A 19,979-nucleotide genomic window follows, 5' to 3' on the forward strand; every position below is an offset into this window, starting at 1 on the left:
GATTGATTGATTGATTGATTGATTGATTGATTGATTGATTGATCGATTTTAGGGTTAAACGCACCGACGCAACGCAGGCGATGAGGCGTGCCGCAGTGGACGGCACCGGATTAATTTTGACCACCTGGAGTTCTTTAACGTGCCCTGAAATCTTGTACACACAGGCGTTTTTGCTTTTCGCCTCCATCAGAAAAGCGGCCGCTGCGGCCGGGAATCGAACCCGCTACCTTGTGCTCAGCAGCGCAAAGCAAACGAATTCCCTTTTTTTCCGCGCTTTCATTTCACGTACCTGCTTCCTCCGAACACACCTGGACTCCGTCTATTCTGTCCGCTGCGTCTTCGACAGACTTTTACCAAGGTTGCACACCGCTATCATCAAATAAACGAGGCCGCATTCATTGAAAAACAACTTAAGAACTGCTGACGAAGTAAAAAAATTGCGGTGCGCTTTGGTGGCTGGCTGATAATACCTAGTTTATTTGCCATCTAAATTACATGAATAATGTCATCTAAAACATGTTCCATTTGTGAAGCCTCATTTATTCGAGAAAAACATGTCAACAATCGGCTTTTTTGCTTTACTTCAACAGGTGTTGTCACGAGTATTTCCAATTATATACAAATCTTCGTTATACACATATTGAAAAAGAGTGTTAGACATTGGCACTTTTAGACAAGGTTAAGGGTGGAAAACAAGAAACAGGTGACTGAAATGTGAAGATGTTTGAAACCAAAATGATCTTCCATGAACTTGGCACTTTAGACAAAAGTTAGGCTTCAAAAACAAGCTACAGATGAGTGCAATGTGAATTTGTGCGAAACCAAATGATCTCCCCCGAACTTGACACTTTTACGCAGAAGTTAGGCGTGAAAAACAAGATACAGGTGAGTGAAATGTGAAGATATGTGAAACCACGATGATCTTCCGTAAACTGCGGTCGAAGACGGTATCATTCTCTTCCGTAAGTGCCGTAACTTTCAAGCGCTGGCACCGAACCCTGCATGAGAAACGGAAAGTAAGCCGAAGCTTCATGGTAACCGTTAAAACCTGCTACACTAGTCACCATTATTATCCGAGCGCCCTTTACGTTATCTGTGCGGTAATTTGGAAACTTGGGTGAAAATAAGCCCAGCCCGTACCTAATCTATTGAATGTCATTAAATTTGAATGACCTGTGCTAATACTAATTTATTAGTATTGTGCTAACTTAAACTGTGCTAATTTATTTATTTATTCATTCATTTATTCATTTATTCATTCATTTATTCATTTATTCATTCATTCATTTATTTATTCATTCATTTATTCATTCATTTTTTTTATTATTATTTTTTATTTGCAGATACTGTGACCTCGTAACGAGATATTAGAAGGGTGGGTTGCATCTTTGTAAAGAGTGCATAACATGACACAGAATTTTAGGGAAGCATAGTCGACGGCACGTAAAAAGAAAGTCTGGTGTGTGTGAGAAATATTATTTAAAACAGCTATTTCGCGGCGCAAGGGTTCCCGCGTGCGGGAGCATCTGGACCTCGCTTCCTGTGAGGGTCACTGACGGCATGCTTATACAATTATCAGTTTTCGTAATGGCGTACACTTCCAAAATCTCCCTTTAGTTCTTCTTTTGAGCATTTTATTCGAAGAGAAGCAAGGGAGGCGACAAGCAAGAATACGCATCGAGATCAGCAGGCAGAAGCGTACACAAGGACTACGTCAAAACGTGCTGCAATTCCCAACGCCCCATACATCAGTAAAGCTCTTCATGCATTTTCAAGAAACGCCATGTGCACATCACGTACGTGCCCACTAGCAAGCTGCTTTCTGACCTCATCAGCGTGAAAGATCTCCTCTCGCGCTCAAAGTTTTTAAGTGTTGCCTACAATATTCGGTCCGCCGAATTATCCATTACTGCTCGCGTCCCTCATCAATTCAGACGACGCCAGACACTATCAAAAGACCGGTCCGCAGTCTGCACCATATCCATGCGAATTCACTGCGCCGGCTAATGCCCAAAATATATCTGTTTTCCACGACACAAGCTCATTGTGAAACGTATACCCGCACGGGTACCGAAACGCCAAGCGGAATTGTTTGACTTGGTCAGTGACCCCCGTTTAATCGTCGTAAACGTACTTTTACCTGCTTTTACCTGACCACACGGTATTCGCACTTTCCAGGAGCGGTGGCGCCGCCGCGCGCCTTTTTTCCGAAGCTGTTAGTAGATGACCGGCGTCCCAGGTGAAGGCAGCCGGAGCAGTCGGGAACGCGAGTATTGTGAATGTAAAAAAAAAAAAAAAAAACATCGAATGTGATGTGTACCGCAGTATAGAAATCGTTCAGTGCCGGGAAAAGCCAGCGTTCATATCTTTCCTAGAGGTAAAAAAGCCCGAAAAAGCCCAAACACAATGGCGTTTGGTCAAATCACGAATGCTGACTTCTTCTGGAGCAATATCCGTAAGTTTCGTTCCCTCCCTCGCTATTGATGGTGTGTTTTTCATGCAAGTTGAGTGTGTCGTTTATGAATAGATGGTCTGCAGCCACTGAAAAAGAAAGGCGCCGTGCGGCCACATAAGATTCCTATGCGCACACACGAGAAGAAAGTGAAGCAAAGAACCAACAGGAGAACGTTATTGCTCTTTTATTAACGTGCTGGTTTCTTTTAATAAATGCTACATTCCTGTCGCATTTTGTGCTTTGTTGGGTTATTTGTGCTTCTTTCTCTATTTAGCATTATGTGTAATTACTGTCTTGAACTTGCTGCTTTTTTATCTTTCTCCATACGACTAACATTTCGCTGATTCGGGCAGAGCTGGAACACCGGCGTTGATACCGGCGCTAAAATTTGGCAATAGCTGCCCGGTGCTCACCGTTACGAGTTGACGAACATAGCAACTGCATCAGCATGTTTACGCGAGCCGTGGCACCCGGCCTTGCGCGTGCAGCTTCCCCCGCCTACCTCGCTTTGACTCACTGAACTCATAATAAAGTGCAGAGATGCGTGAGCCGCGTGTTTACAACAGAACTCATAACCATTCACTGTACCCGCCTTTAACTAAAAGTAGCAGCCCAGGGTCACGCCTGTTATGTGCCCCGCGCCATTGCTGGAAACATCGGACGGGTCCGTTGCGTTCGCTAGCTCCTCCCGGACGCAGTAAACATCGTTTGCGGCGTGTAGCTGGCGACCGCGTTTTGAAGTTTTCTTAGACAAAAAAGAAAACGAGCCAATATCTCCCACCTCTCTAAAAACGTTAAAACGAGCGCGCTGGTTTGAGCAATCAGTCATCAGAGCGTAGCACGGGCGTACGGGGAAGGGCGCAAGCGACGACCACAACATCCGATAAATGCCTCCAGTGGCCGTAGATGGCGCTGGTTGTTCAGGCGCTTGTGTCGCCACCATACCAGCGCACGGAGCCTATAAATAAAATTTTAACCTGAAAAAGGTGTCATTCCTAAAACGGAAGGCACTGGCTGGTGCGCCCGGCATGCATACCCCACCTGTTCGTCTAGGATGAAGGGGGAGATGGGATCAGACAGGAAGTTTCTTGTCGCCTTTTGCGCGGATCCCGAACCCTTTTCTTTCTTTCTAACTCGACAAGGTTGACCTAAAGGGAAATCCGCCCCAGGGTCATGTTAGGGAGATAAGCTTGGCACGTCTTCAGACAGCGGCGCGAGGGAAAAATGGTGGGAAAGGGCGACTTCAACTTCTGTCTTCACGTGGTGCAAGGTTTTCAAGGTGATATTCTGAAAAGCTGGCATATGCTTGTTTGATGATAAGGCTAACAATGGACCTTCTTCCAGTACCGGTCCTCCTAGCGGCGAACATAAACTGGCAGTCAGGCATGCCCACAAAAATGTTTGGATTTGAGGGAACCTCTGCAAGAAATATCCTGGTCCTGTAGTCCCTCCCGCACCCACTTGTCACCTTGCTTTTCACATGAATGTCAATGTAGCAGGCGCAAGCTCACGTGACTAATCTGCAATGGCCGAAGCACCCTTTCCATTTTTTTTTTCATTTTCGTTTCTCGCTCTCTGGTAGCCAAGTGCTCACAGCGTGGTAAGCCTCAAACAAGTTTGCCTTTTCCTTTGAAAGCCTTTGTTACGCGCACGTACGAACGCACTGCGAACTGTCCGAAAAGAGAAAATAAAAACGCGCAGCCCTGGGAGGTATAGCCCCGCCCCAAACAGCAAGCAGACGAGGCCCCCTTTTGCTTATTTCGCCCGAGGCGTCTGCCAAGAACAGCGGACTGGCAGCCCGCGCATGCGCATATCGTTAATGGACCTTTTTCTAGTAGCGGTCCTTCTAGCGGCCGCCACGGCGAACTAAAATTGGGAGAAATTCACACACCACAAAAATTCCTGCTTTCGTAGAACTCGTCCACAAAATGTCCTGGTCCTGCAGTACCTCCCACCCGTCGCCCGTTCCTTTCATGTGAAAGTAACAGTAAGAGGCGTCGTTCCCGTGACTAGTTTGCGGTGGCCAAGCGCCCCTTTCTCTTTACTTTTTTTTCATTTCCGTGAATCCCTCACTGGCTGGCATGTGCTTCCAGCGTGGTCAGCCTCAAATTTCTTCGCCCTTTTCTTAGAAAGCGCTTGTTGTGTACACGTACGAACACACCACGAGCTGTTGAAATAGAAAAAAAAACGTTTAGCGCTAGAAGCAGAAAAGTGGGGTACGCCTTTTCTTTATTTTTTCAGAGGCGCCCGCCAAGAATGTTGGACCGGCAGCCCACGCATGCGCAGATCGCCACTGGAAAAAGGATCATTGAAAGATTCGATAGCATATCTCTAAGTATACTTGTCCATTAGGACACAAAACGGTTATAACTCAAGTTATGCCATCCTAACTTTGCAATAATCTGTAATACACGTACGCTGAAATGGAATAAAAAGGGCAGAGATGACCCGAAAAAGCTGTTTTTACAAAACTAACAGTGTATACAAACATTTCAGTCACAGTTAGCTCTTCTTGGTATTCAATACTCTTTAGGTTCGTGCGTGTCAATACATGAAAATTCGATTTGGTGTGGTACCTGGTAAAAAGAGGTCCAGAATAACGAATTCAATCACTTTATGCGTAGGATTGGTATAGGCCTCGTGCGCTGGTATGGTGGCGCCACTGAATTCGAACCAGCGGCGCCCCCTGTCGATCCGCGCGGCATCTTTCGCTCATAACGCGCTTCGCCGGTCCGCGTATCCTGTGCGCAGGGCCAGCGTGACTACGCGAAGGGAGCCGTGCGTGAACTGGTCGGCGGCTAAGAATAAATAGGAAGCCCTGAGAAATACTTTAAAAAGAGGCGACTTGACCTGTGGGGAAAAAAAAGACTAGACGCCAGCAACCATGTCTTCGGCATCAACGCATAAATTCAGACCGAAACAGAACCCTTTATAAAACCTGGAAACATGGCATGATTCAAGCGAATAGCTTAAAATGCAAGTGCGGCTGGGAGTAAGCAAAAAATAAGGAATATAAATTTTAATCCGTCAGCATTTTTTCCTAATACCCCAGAGCCCAATCTGTGTAATGCCTGGCATTTGCACAATAACGCACAATGGGAGATCGAAGTTAACGCGTCGTATAGTGTAACTGTAGACCATTTGTCGAGTGAAGTTAAAATACATACCGAAAAAAAAGAATAAAAACGAACTTGCTATATCGAGAAGTCTACCTCACAACAAACACGCGATTAATAAAACAAAATTACAAAAAACCCGGAAATACAACCCGAAGAACAAAAAATTATTAATACGCACCGAAACCCAAACGCCTTGCATTCGCACAAAAGGGCATAATTATTAAAACATTTGTGGTATAATAACGTGAATGTATGTTATTTGTATAAGAAAAACTAAAAAACCAATAGAGCTAGAAATGAACTAATGGAACAAAAAGGAAAACAATTTGCCGCACTCACCTGTTTAATGATTCCAAAATAACACGAACCAGAAAAGCAAACAAAAACAAGAAAAAGTCAGAAGCACCAATCTGGCTGCAATTAAAACCCTGAAGATGAACAGAAGCGGCATAGGAATCCGTATACACGTACAATTCTCCAAATTTCTCGAATTTTGTTGATATTTCACGTACATAATCCATTTATTCGTTTCTGTGCTCGTCAGAAAACCCAAAGCGTTTTTTTTTTCTTTTTCGAGGAAGCTGCTGGAAGGCTGTCAGCCGCGGCTGAGACGGCGACGGCGATTTTCCATGAGTAGCCACGACAGCCGGGCAGAAATTCTCCACGAAGTTGCCACGTGCGTGGGATAAGTCATCTGTGCGTCCAGCGTAGGACACACAGCAGCAAATAAAACGCTTATTTATATGTTAGCACGACGAGCGCTATTGAAACTGTCGAACATCGAAATTAGTGTACACGTCACCCGAAAAAGGCACCCGCACAAATTCGTGATGTGAAATACGGTTTTACTGATGTTCCTGCGTACGAGGGCAGCCACAAAAATCTAGAGCCAGCGTATGCTCCGACAGGCGCTGCTGACGAAGAAATGCTGGAACCAAGTGTTGAGGTGGTCAGATGGCTTCTCGGAGCGAAGCCTGCGCTCTGCTTAATACATTCGCATAAAAGCCAACATAATTCATTCTTCGCAATGTTCCACACTTGTTTTAAGTGCGAATGCACTTTATTAGCGACCCCAAACCATCCACCGCCGGCGGCGGTGGCGGCGGCGGCGTCGGCGTCCGCAGTGCTCCTGTATATTTAAAAAAGAAACAGCATCCAGCGCCAGGTTTCGATCCGAGGACTTTGCGGCCGCAGCGCGACGCTCTACCGACCAAGCCACGGACGCGACGGTGATATCAGTGTTAGTGACGCGCTTTATATCTTTAACGCATTCAAACTACGTCGTCAGCGGCGTGCGTTGGCGACTCAGCGGCGTTATAGCGGCTTGATAACTGCGTGGTGTACACGTGATACTACAAACCCGATGGAAGAGATGGAAGAGAAGGCGGCGAGGCGGTGGGCTGCGGGGGCCGAGCGCAAGCGCCGCAAGCGGGCCGACAACCCTGCATTCGCACTTTCACATTCTCCCCCTCGGGGAAATGCGGGGGAATTTTTTGTAACCGTTGAGTCATCGGCAAACACAAAAGTAGGCAGAATTGCTTATTTTTCGCCCGTAAAGGCACCGTTCTGTGGTACTCGCGCCGATGGATGCGGCTGACCGCGCCAGCCCCGTACGAACAAAATATGCCGCCGCGGATGCCAGGAGGCGCTGCCTGTGCCGCTCAAGTAGCAGCGCACTAGCCCTATAGGCCTAAAGAGTTACCGGACCGCAAAACAAAACAGACGAAACGCTGTACTAAAACCCCCCGTGTGGTGCCAACTTAGCGTGCCGCCAAAATTTAACGTATGACGTACGCAAAACACAAAGCGCTACACTAACACTCTACTATCTAGGCTATGTAGTATTCCTTTGATTGCGACATTAGATGACATTTTGTGTTTCTCACGCAGGGAAGTCACCTGACTTTGTAACAAGACATGTTATTGCCTGCCTTGCAGGCCATAGAAAGTGAATTTACAAATTCGAACAAGCCCCGCACCATCATATAGGGTTTTACTGGAAAGTGGTAGGGGCAGTTTTTGAGGCGAGCGAGAAGTGTTTCCCAAATGACCTTTCACAGTAGCCATCTGCGCATGCGCGGGCTGTCGGTACGCCATTCTTGGGAGGCGCGGCGGGCAAAATAAACAAAAGGGCACGTTCTTTTTTTTCCTCTTTGGACACTTGTGGTAGGATCGTTGCCCGGTGTAAGTACGTGCACAAAATAATGGCTTTCTAAGAAAAAGGGCACAGACGTTTCAGGCTGATCACGCTGCGAGCACGTGACTTCCAGTGAGGGGGTAACAAAAATGAAAAAGAAAAAACCAGAAAAGGGGCTATTCGACCACTGCAGATTAGTCACGGGAACGTGCACATTCATGTGAAAGGTATGGGTGACGGGTCAGTGCGGGAGGGGTTGCAGGACCAGGACATTTTGTGAACGAGTTCTCCGAAAGCCAAACTTTCTAGGGGGCATGCCTTAATGCCATTTTATTTCACCGTGGCGGCCGCCAAAGGGACTGGTACTGGAAAAAGGTCCATTGGCACTTGCGATAAATTTGAGCTTAAGCCCGGTGTATTTAAACTGTTTTGTTCTTAAAAGACCCTCGTGAAGCACACTCAGCAGCGTATTTAGTGAAAAATAATATCATGCGGTAGAGTTATCTGGAACCAATATATTATATGCGAAGAAGCCAGAGGCAGTGGTGCGAATCATGTAAAAACATTTAGCCCAATAATGACCGGAGTTCGGCCCCGACCTTTGCTGAGCGGACGGACTGACTTCTCAGTGTTCTCTACTCACACACTGCTGCTTCAACTATTTATCAGCGTGAAATTGGGGTTCGAGGAAGGACGACCGGAAAGCAAGTGTCCAGCAGGTGTGTTTTGCACGTATCCTCCTTTCCACCCTCCTTCTCTTAGTTCCGGTTATCGCCGATTGGCTACTTGGAAACTTCAGGGAGGATGTACGGGCCCCTTGACCACGTGGCCGGTCACTCTCGTGCTGTTCGCGGTGCGCTGAAGTTGGTTTCCTTGGTGCTCCCTCCGGTCGAAATGGCGATGAACCTGAACGAGTTGGAAGAGCTGGCGCTGGAGCGGATGAACAAGCTGAAGGAGCGGAGTTTGGACCTTCGTAAGTTCCTGTTACTGAAGCTTCTTGTCATCTCCGCTCGCCGGATTCGACACAACTGGGAGGTCTCGTAATGGCTTTCCGTTCCTTACGTTCTGTTCGGGATTTCAGCTACTGTGTTTAAGTGCGGTATAAGCCTGCTTCCATCCCGAAGAACGTAATGGTTGTCGTCTCTGGACGAAGTATGGGCAAGGGTGGGGATAATTCCCACTGAGCGGCCTGAGAAAAATACCCAGAAAAACCTAAAAATATACAACGCGAGAAATCCTAAGGGGCGATCATTACATAAGATTTGATAAAATTGTGCTTAGAATTCGATGTACATATTACGGAATCGACAACTTGGTAGGCCTATTGGAATATTGCTATCTTAAACATTTCCGTAGCTTCTCCACTATGGATGCGAGGTTTAAATTGACTACTTGCTGGCCCTAAATTTACGGTTTCGTTTGCTAGGAGACATGGGGGATAGTTAGGTTGTCCATACTCTCTCCGATAACCTCCGTTCTTTAAGACTCGACAACAATGTCAAAACTTGAGTCAAACCCCTGCGACGTAAAATATTTTTCAAAGGTTGCTTGGCCCCACAAGACGTTTTTGATCCGCAAAGAACTAAAAGTAAAAGCTTAACATTAGAGTTTTAGGGAAATATTTGGTTAGAGAAATAAAAGCGAGTGCTTCTCCTAGCTTTTCGTAATCAGATATCACAGTCTCACGGGAAAAGGAATCTTGCGTGTTGAATTCTTTGTGGGCCGTCAGCTGTTGGCACGAGCCAGAAACTTTGTACACCGAAACGATTTACAAGCTTTTCATGGCCTATAGACCCTTAACAGTGCAATTAAAAAAGTAAGAAAACTAGCGAATTTATCTTTCCTATTTGAAGCTGAGTTTTCTTATTATTGTAGTCTTGCTGTACCCAAATCTGTCTCTTTAGGGTCTCAATGAAGTGCCTGTTCTTGGGCAGTCAGCTTGGCATATACTTGTATATCGTGTTGTCAGCGATAGTTACCCATCTCAACTAACTGCAATCAAACATTTTAAATGAACCGCTATGAAAAATTACGTTCCAAGGTCCCCATTTGTAGAAAGAATTTCTGCGCAATTCCTAGTGTAAAAAGTGTTGTGCTGAAATACTATTAACTTGTTTACTAAAATTTATGAACTCTGACTAAAGTTTGCATGTCTCCCGGCTGAATGGGATTTTTTAGCAGCATTTCTGTTAAAATTGGAAAGCAACAGGCATTTACAGTTGATTTCAGCCTTTCAATAGTGCGCCCTCATCGTAATTTGTAGTAACGGCCTATTAAAGAGGCCATGAAGACAAATTACAAGTTTGGTTCATTACTGGGCCTACTTTGTTCCAATAACGACGACACAAATTTTGTCGCAAACTACAAACAAATCCTGCAGATGGTAAAGACATCCTATCAAGCAGTGGCGGCTCCAAAGCCACTTTCGGGCAATCTCGGTCGTAAAAATAACTTGTTTGTGCGATTAGCGGCCACCGAACTGCGCCAGCCCCGGGAATAAGAAATGGTAGTGGTGCCCATAGTTCTGTCTCATCGTATCACTTATATTCTGACATGTAGTTAACATACTGATAACTGCATTTTTAGCGCTTGTAGGTATTTTTTCAGAGTAGCGCGATATTTAAAAATTATGCAACCTATTTAGCTTTTTTTTTGCTAAAATACGTCCACGCCTGGAACATCAGATTAGCAGTAATGCCATGACGTTTACCTAATTTTCACCCGCCCTTCTCGCGGCGTGGTATACCTAAGTGAGTACAACAACGCCATGCGCTTGACATCGCGCACGCTTACCAGGTATCGCTGTACTCACGACTCAGGTAATTGGCTCATCTTACTCAGCATCAGGAAAATAAGCGTTTCGTCTGTCTCTGGGGCGGAAACTCACCGCTTCCCACTTGTTGACTCACGAAGCTTCTTTAAATTCCGACAAAGTAAATGTTTCTATAATTCGCCAATCTTTAAAATTATTGCACTTAGGTGAGGTAGTAATGAACTTGTGTGGGAGTAGCTCATCGTAAACAACTCCTTGCAGTGAGCTCCTGACATACTGCCCCGAAAACCGAGAACATTTCTGGGTGTTTGTTAAATTCAAGTCGTCTCATAAAATTACTAACGCTTGCCTGGTATGTGTTTTGTGTGTGTGTGTGTGTTTCTGAGGACTGTGGTGCCCTTTCTCGGCTTGCTGGGCGATAGATGTGAAATGCGCAGTTATTTAGGATGCCAGAAATTTCGCATGACGAAGTTTTTCGTGGAAGGCCTGGCGTCGCGGCCGGCTTTGTTCAGTTGTCAACGGTTGTGTTCGCACATGGAAACCCTCATTTCGGCAAGGGTCCTTAACGTGCTCCTGAAGTTTGTCACCTGGCTTTTCTGACCTTTGAGAAGTTCGGCGTATTCGACGGAGCACCCACATGAAGAGGACATGGACAATTATGACCCCACGGCAAAGAAGTTGGTTGAGCGTTACAGGTTGTCGTCTATTGTTTGCTCTTTCCCTGAGGAAAGAGAAGGTCTACCAGGAATTTGTTCTGTCGTGGATCGGAAAGACTGGTTCCTGAGAACCCATTTCTTCAGGTGCTTTTCCGTGCTACTCTGGTGTTGGAGTGAAAAGCCGTTAGAGTTCGCAAGGCTTTTTTCTAGCCGGTTACTATACAACTATTTTTATAATCAACCATGTTTGCGTTAGAACGTCATAGTAATATGTAGAGTGAATTTCTTAGGTAACGTGTACATTTATGAGTGCCGGCTTGATTGGTTACTTTGTGGCCTATTAGCGGCAAAAAAAAATGTAATACGTTTTCCTCGCTCTCTTAGCTCAGTACCGCACAATGTCCACTTGCGTCCGCGCTCATAGCATTTACAATCGCAAAAGAATCCCCAGGCACCGGCAGGATTCGAGCCTGTGTCCATGAGTCGTCGGGGGAGAACCCCTTTCTAAAGCTCGCCGCGAGTGAACCTGTTGCGTTTATACTTCCCTCAGGCTATCCTATTCTAAGGAAAGATTGTGTGAGCCCTCCATTCACCAGAGGACCTTCTAGCCCGTAACTGAACGGGAACAGAATGAGATCTTCAGGCCGAGCGATCCCCGCAGCGCCGGCACTTCCGAATATGACACCATCTGCCATCTGAATATGACACCATCTGACACTCTCACCGCACGCGCGGGCAGGGGTCGTTTGTTGGGACAAAAAAAAGATGGTTTGGGTGTAGTTGAACATAAAATAAACATGTTTTTCGAAACTCTAATGTGATTCCCCCAACAAATTTTGTTTGAACACCTCTTAACAAGCCTTTTAAATGTGTTAAAGTGTGCAGACCTATATGTGTCAGTGACAGAAGAAAAAGTTTGAAGACACCGAAGCATTTTCTATGGGTTTGCAATGCAAAAGCACTTGTGTCAATTGAACGCATAGTCCTCTCCACAAGCAGCTGCTGGAATTTCTTGCAGAGGCTGACCTATACTCTATTATGTAGTGCATGAAGCCGCTTGCATCCCGTCACTTTCGCTTTTTATCCCTCTGTTACTTTAATGCCCTGTCGCAAAATTCTGCCATAAATAAATAAAATGAACGCCACAGAGTGTTCCTTCAAGTGGGTATGTTACCATCACAGCCGATAGGAACTGGTGAATTCACTGTGAACTTTGACAGCACCTTTCATTGTCAGTCGCCAGTCCCACTCTGTCGGTATGTGAGAATATGGTTTGTTATGAGGGTAAGGGAATAGGCCATAAGCTTCTAACAGCGGTCATCGTCATTGTCACCCTTTGAGAGAGAGAGAGAGAGAGAGAGTAAATGTTTATTGAAAGGGAGAAGAGGCCGGTCGGAAAAACTGTACTTGGGCCTGCTATTTCCCACTGAAGGGAGGGAACTGGAGACAAAAAGAGGAAGGAATGAATATGGAAGGTATGAGCAATGACAATGAAATCCACAAATGAACTATGTACAAGCAGTACAACCAATAAACCCCTCACATACAACGGGGCGCTGAATCAGATTATTACAGTCCACTTTTCACCATATAATTATCCTCCATAAAAAAATTGAGACATTATTCCGCAGTCAAAGTTCGTAGCAACCTAGAACCGACAATCCACATAGGAGTCGCTAAGAAATATAAGCAGGGCTTTAAGGGCCAGGCTTTGTTTCCTGTTGCCAGTCCACGTGCCCAAATCGTTTGTTCGGACAGAGGGCGAGTTTCCAAACGTAGTAAGTATGCTGCTTCAAGGATCTTTCGCTCTCTAGAGTACTATGTTCAAGCGCTAAACGAATGTTCGATAATTTCAGGACAACCACACAGAAGGCAGTCCAACCAGTCCTCGCGTCCGATTGTATGGAGATACTTCCAGGTCAATGCTACTCCAACCTGCAGCCGGTGTAGCAATGTCTCTTAGCTTCTGCGAAGTCGAGGAGCATGAGCAAACTAGAACTTTTGCTCTGGATCGCGCCTGTGAAGCCGTTCATGTCGATTCTGCGGGCTAGACGACTGCGATGCTGCAGCTTGTTTACGTACTCGGTAGAGTATCGTGTTCGCATCTTACCCGACGATGTGTACAGCCAAGGGAGTTTCATTGTGGTGTGTCTGCTGTGCTTCTGCATCTGCCAATGGGTTCGGGAGAATTGTGGGTGGGTGTGTGAAGTTGCAGCCAAATTCAGTTTGGTGAAACAGCCAATCGCTTCTGTTGGCAGCTGTAGTCGTTGCTGGCTAATCCACCTGAGTTGGTAGGTTGTCATGCCAATATTAATTTCTAAGCAAAAAGCCACAACGCATTCACAGGGCCCACCTTCACCAGGAACCATAAAACACACTGGGGACGGGCATGCGTACTGGGATCGCATTTTATACATGTGTATTATTGCCATCAAATCCCGAATTTTAATTTTTTTAAATCTGAGCGCTGACACTATAGCTGATTAGCGATCGCAGTGAAATAGTTTGTCTGGTGTGATAGAAGTCAATCTGGCATAAAGCATGTACAGACCTACAGATGTGCATTATTGTTCAGTTTAAGAGCAAGGAAAATCAACATTTGTCAGTCTGCTACCTTCAGTTGTTACATTTTGGGATATATGACAGCCTAAAAATGTTAAGTTGAGTGAAAAGCAGCAAAACGTACACTGATTGTTGTCTTTAAGTATTTTTGCTCCTCCTCCTTGTTTCTACCTTTATTTTTATGCGTGGTGAACAAACCTTCATGTAAAGTTTATTTCAATAGCCAACACACCTTCACCGTGTTTGATTGATTGTAGGGTTTAACGCGCCGACGCAACGCAGGCGATGAGGCGCGCCGTAGTGGAGGGCTCCGGATTAATTTTGACCACCTGGGGATCTTTAACGTTCGCCGAAATCTCGTACACACGGGCGTTTTTGCTTTTCGTCTCCATCAGAAAGCGGCCACCGCGGCCGGGAATCGATCCCGCGACCTCGTGCTCAGCGCCCTTCACCATGTTTGTAACGGTTTACTTAGTCACCGCAGTATTGCATTCTGGGTCAATTTTCCTGCTTGGAACTTCTGATTATGCTACCTGCAAGTTCAAGGTGAACTTGAGTGAGTTTGTGTTGTGGGTGCCCAAGAGTTTTTGTGCGGGTGTAAAAATGGGCAGGCCGTTTTGTAGGCTTTCCTTGAATGACGCAGACTGGTCCTAGAAACTTTTTTTTTGCTTTCCAACCAATTTTGATGAAACTTCATAGGTTTGTTCGGTTTTTTTAGATGATTTCAATATTCTAATTATTTTGATGTGAAGTAACTAGTTTCTGCGTTAATTAAAAAATCTTTGATTGTTTTTGAGAACAGTAGAAAAAAACTTCAGCAAAAGATTACGAGAAAGACATGAATAGATACCAGAAGTTGTGGAGAATAAAACATGGGAAGCAGTTTTTTGTTTTGCAATCACATACAAGTTTACATCAATTCTAACTTTTAAGTTTGAACTACTCCTCCTAAGTTGCAATTAAAAATAATGCTAATTGAAGAACTACTGACACACAAAATGCAAATTCTCCTTCCCATATTGCATGGCTTACATATTCAGCTCCACAGTGCAAAATAAATGATGTTCCTAGCTACACTACAAGCTGTGATGTACCTCTCAATAATTTTGTATTACTGCAATACCACTCGAGGAGAATTAGAGAAGAATAATTATTCCTTTATTAAAATGGGGCCTCTATGGCTTTTATAGGTACGTGGCACTGTTGCAAATACGGAATTGTTCGAGGAAACACTGCAAATCAATAAAAAAATTATACCTCAAAAAATGCTTTCCAGGACAATTTCTTGGTTTCAAAGACCCTTAACATATCAAATGTTCTCAATTCAGGGGGTTCGACTGGAGTATAAGGTGATGCGACTAAACCGCAGGGCCTGTTTGAGCTTGCATGATTTCTCCACTTTGAGTACTGCGTGTTGGTGTCTTGGACGTTGAGTAAGACAAGTAAGTAGCGAACGTGCTTTAGTGAGTTGTAGGCTAAGGGCAGCACTCGGGCCATCATGATGCAAAGGAACGCCAAGATTAAACAGAGCAGAAACTTGGGGGGTAGGAGTGTCTTGAATCACTAGTGTAGAATTTGGTGGGGTTTCGGCAGGTCTATCTCGCGTGCGTAAACGAAGCATCAGTAGTGCAAGCTTCTCGGCTTGGCAGTGTAGCCCTTTGGGTATGAGGTATCGTTTATAATATCTATAGCTTGCTGTTGGGTGTCGTGTTGGCTCCAACTGACCCTAAATTGTCCACAGTATGAGGTTGGCGTAGAAAGTGTAATGAAGGTCTGACGTTTGGTGAAGTCTTATGGGTGAGTGGAGTAATTAGCATTGCAAAGCAGGGGTGATATAATGGAGCCTCCAGAATTTGTCTTTGCCTTTTTTGGCTGTAACAGCGCGTATTGAGTAAACAGCCCGCTACAAAAGCCAAGCATGGCATAGGGATACTGACCGCTTGTTCAAGGTGCGTGGTGATTTGTGTGTGTACCAAGTATTCAAATATTTTTCCAACAGAAGAGTTACAGGCGTAGTCCCTAGAGGTTTGTGGATATTCTGTATGAGGGTGATATCTGCTCGTCCACTGTGCAGGCAATTGAAACTGTTTTTGCGGGCTGTTGAGTTAGATAACAAAGGTATTTTTTGTAAGAAATTTCGTGCTCTGGCTGGTATTTTTTTGCACTTTCATCCTTTCATGCTCTCCCATTAACTTTTTTGGCCCCAGTCCTCCCCGAAATGAAATCCTGGATACGTAACTGGTGGGCGGATGGTGCCGCACCACGAGATGTTTTTTTTGCACCCCCACGATCATGTGCGTTTCCCTTTGTGATCCCATACCACTATAAACTTGTGGTCCCTGTTTCACAAACAATGCTGGGTGCATTTCGAGGATTCCAATCTTTAGAGGCCGTCATCAGTGGTACAACTGACAGCTGGGCATTTGGGCACATGTGGACATTACATTTGGTTTTTGTTGAATTTATTTCGAATGTTCTATTATCTGTCTCTGTCACTGAAGTTTTCTGAAATATGCCCAATAAGCAATTACCTCATAAAATTTTGAAGCTCTAAATTCACTTGAAGTAAATCCTATGGCTAGTTTAGAAAATTCAGAACTCCAATCTGTCTGGTGGAGGATAAAATGACTTTGTTCGGTTGAAAGGAGAGGCCTATTCAGGCATGTGGCGTTATAGACGACAGCAAAGATGCCTTGGCTCCTGGCGATGTCTTCCTTTAGATGGGCAACTGTTTGATTTCAGGCTTTTTGCTGTGCTCCACGGTTTCCCATCGCTTCTTACTGGAGTCACTAAATAAGCTACGCTTAAGAGTACCGCCACTTCGTCCACCCGGAAGCGTATGGGGGCCATTTTGTTTGTCGCTTGCAGTGTTGCCGTCTCTCCCAACGAAATCGCCGCCGGTTGTGACGGACAGAGTGTGACGGGCCGGTCTAGAGTCCACGCTGCAGGGAGAGAGAGAGAGGTGAGCCGCCCAAAAACAAAATGGCTGCGCCCATGTGTAAACAAAGATCACGTGGTGCCGACCGACCAATGAAAATCCTGGCAGCACATAATGAGAGAAAAGAGTGCCGATACTCTAAAAGCCTTTATTTAGTGACGCTACTCCTTATTAGTGATAAGAAATGTCCTTTCGAATTTTCGATCCCATGTCTCTGTATACTGGAGCGTTCCCATAGCATGTGAGCCAAGGTCGCAAGCTTATGGCAGTGTTTACATCCAGCGTTGTGTATTTCAAAACGGAAGGGCCAGTAGATCCTTGAGTTAGGATAAGTGATCATTTGGATACGCCTACACGCCACTTCTTGCTTCTTGGTGAGAGAGGGGTCAACAGCCGTGTGGCTTCGTCTTTAACCGTTGTAGCACGTCTCGGCAAGTACAGACGCAATCTTTGGAGTTGTCTCTGGAATGTGCGCTGGGGCTCTCGGTGGGTGAGATCACGAGCAGCCTCGTTGGCCCGTTCATTGCCTTGTAGTGCCACATGTGTGGGGGTCCACATCAAGGTGGCTTTGGTGTTTTGGTTCGTCTCATGACGGGTAAAGACCCTGCGCCTTGCGCTGGAAATTCTTCCTTTTGCAGATCGCTTGATGGGAATCGCTAATCATTTTCCGCACTTGGGTAGCTGCTATATAGGGCTAGGGCAAAGGCCAGTTCTGCGTCCTCCTTCGGGTGTTTGGATTGGGTGGAGCGGGGGACAAGAACTTTGCTCGAGCAGTCGGTGGCGGCTGAAACCGTATCTCCACGTGGCTGTGTCAATACAAACGACGTACGGATATCCTCAAGTTCCTGGACTCACAGCTCTCTCCACGGTGGTGGAGATCTTGTGGCCGATGGTCTTCTCATATAAAATGCGCAGGCGGTCTAATAGGTGTCTGCCGGCGGCCATCTTGTTGAGGTGCTCTAGGTGCGCAGTGTGTTGAATGGCTTGCGCCTTGATTGGTTCTTCGAAAGTGTTACGTGCACCCAACGCATCGTATTTTTTGTTTGGAGCGTAAATGGGTATTCCTAGGTCTTGGTCATGCTCATTTCTTGATGAGTGGTTTAGAGTCATTTCAAAATATTTACTGTATTGTGGAGTATTTAGGGGTTTGTGTGAGGGAGACGCGGTGGAAGATGGACACTTGTTGGTAGAAAGGCGGGGGGGGGGGGGGGAATGGGCGATCCGCCCGCCCTAGTTGGCTGAATGCTTCACTACAGTTCGCAAACTGGGGTCACTTCAAATCTAAGCTGAATAAACTCACGCAAGCGCTGTTGGGTAGTTAAATTGGAGGTTTAAAACTATGTTATGACCCTTGATCGAAATTCCTGTGGAGGGTTAATAAATGATGGGAAGCGGCAGCGTCCCGCGGTGCCCTACTGCTGCAGGTCGATTATGACAGGCGGGAGGGAGGCGGAAGAGCGGGGGCGATGCTACGATATGAAGTAGATGCTTCTAGCTTCACTGTACTATCAGCTCTGTTCGCCCCTAACAAGGTCCACGGCTTGTTTGGTTTTAATAATCAGTATCCTGGAGTAGCTACCTAGCGATGATAAATAAGGGTATCTAAACAAAGGCCACAAATATGAACAAGCAAACCGGGGTATGTACGTGCATTGCTTAAAATCAGCTGCCGACGATTTTTACCTACAATTGCCTTTGCGCAGTCGCGCGGGCGCCGGCTGGTAGCTTGTTATGTAGCTTTGTGCTTTCCACAAATATTGAAGCCCGGGTGCAACATACGACGCGGGGCACTGCGAGTTTATCGCGCAAGCAGGACCATTGCCCAGGTCAGGCTAGTTTTTCAGACTGCTCTCACACTACTGAAGTCCGTATAAATTTATAACGCAGCCTCTCAACCCCGAAAGCACACAACAAACGTCGTCAAATTGAGCACGCATTCATAAAAAAAAGTAAAAGCATTGGACGCACGTCATTGGACTCGCCGGCCAATAAGATGGCTCTAGCGGCGCCGGAGTGCGCGGTGTGCCGTAGCGTCATAAACCCCTTCCGCCATCAGCCGTGCGTTCCGCCCGCCGGAATGATTTTGGTCGGAACGGAAGGACCTTGCCGGAGCAACCGTTTATATGCCTAAAGCGTTAGCGGGCCGCAAAACAAAACAGACAAAACGCTGTACCAAACACTCCCCCCCCCCCCCCCCCCCCCGTGCGGTGCCGACTTAGCGCGCCGCTAAAATTTAACTTTTGACATACGCGAAGGCACAAAGCGCTACACTAACACTTCCTACTAGCTAGGCTATGTAGTATTCCTGCGATTGCGACATTAGATGAGATTTTGTGTTTCTCACGCACGGCAGCCGCGTGACTTTGTTGTAACAACAAGAGATGTTATTGCCTGCCTTGCAGACCATCGACAATGAATTTACAAATTCGAACAAGCCCGCACCATTATATAGGGTTGTAATGTAAAGTGGTAGAGGCAATTTTTAAGGCGGGCGAGTAGTGTTTCTCAATGGACCTTCTTCAGTAGCGATCTGCGCATGCTCGGGCTGCCGGTCTGCCATTCTTGGCAGGTGCCTGGGGAAAAATAAACAAAAGTGCAGGTTGTTTTGTTTTTCCACTTTGGACACCTTGTGGTGGGTTTGTAGCCCGGAGTAAGTACGTGCACACAATAATGGCTTTCTAAGAAATGGGGGCAAAGACGTTTCAGGCTGCCAGCACGTGACTACCAGTGAGGGGGTAACAAAAATGAAAAGGAAAAAAAACAGAAAAGGGGCGCTTCGATTTCTGCAGTGTAGCCACGGGAACGTGCACATTCATGTGAAAGGTACGGGTGACGGGTCAGTGCGGGAGGGACTGCAGGACCAGGACATTTTGTGCATGAGTTCTCCGAAAGCCAAACTTTCTCGGGGGCGTGCCTTACTGCCATTTTATTTCACCGTGGCGGCCGCTAAATGGACTGGTACTGGAAAAATGTCCATTGACACTTGCGATAAATTTGAGCCTAAGCCCGGTTTATTTAAACTGTTTTGTTCTTAAAAGACCCTTGTGAAGCACGCTCAGCAGCATATTTAGTGAAAAATATTACCATGCAGTAGAGTTATCTGGAACCAATATATTCTATGCGAAGAAGCCAGAGGCAGTGGCGCGAATCATGTAAAAAAAGTTAGCCCAATAATGACCAGAGTTCGGCCCCCACCTTTGCTGAGCGGACGGACTGACTTCTCAGTGTACCCTACTCACACACTGCCGCTTCAACTCTTTATCAGCGTGAAATTGGGTTTCGAGGAAGGACGGCCGGAAAGGAAGTGTCCGCCAGGTGTGTTTTGCACGTATCCTCCTT

The 19,979-nt window shown here is 46.0% G+C and overlaps 1 long non-coding RNA gene across 1 annotated transcript in view; it reads right to left on the reverse strand.

Annotated features, from left to right (window-relative positions):
- Positions 1 to 519: 519 nt before the first annotated feature.
- LOC144145585 (uncharacterized) overlaps positions 520 to 19,979 on the reverse strand; it is a 31,797-nt gene continuing 12,337 nt past the window's right edge. The window contains exon 4 of the long non-coding RNA XR_013317528.1: positions 520 to 998. This is a non-coding gene — a long non-coding RNA (uncharacterized LOC144145585). The remainder of the gene's footprint in view (positions 999 to 19,979) is intronic.

Source organism: Haemaphysalis longicornis, unplaced genomic scaffold, assembly GCF_048455015.1.
Source record: "Haemaphysalis longicornis isolate Haplotype H1 unplaced genomic scaffold, Haemaphysalis longicornis Haplotype H1 scaffold_7, whole genome shotgun sequence".
In the NCBI taxonomy this organism is placed as follows: domain Eukaryota; kingdom Metazoa; phylum Arthropoda; class Arachnida; order Ixodida; family Ixodidae; genus Haemaphysalis; species Haemaphysalis longicornis.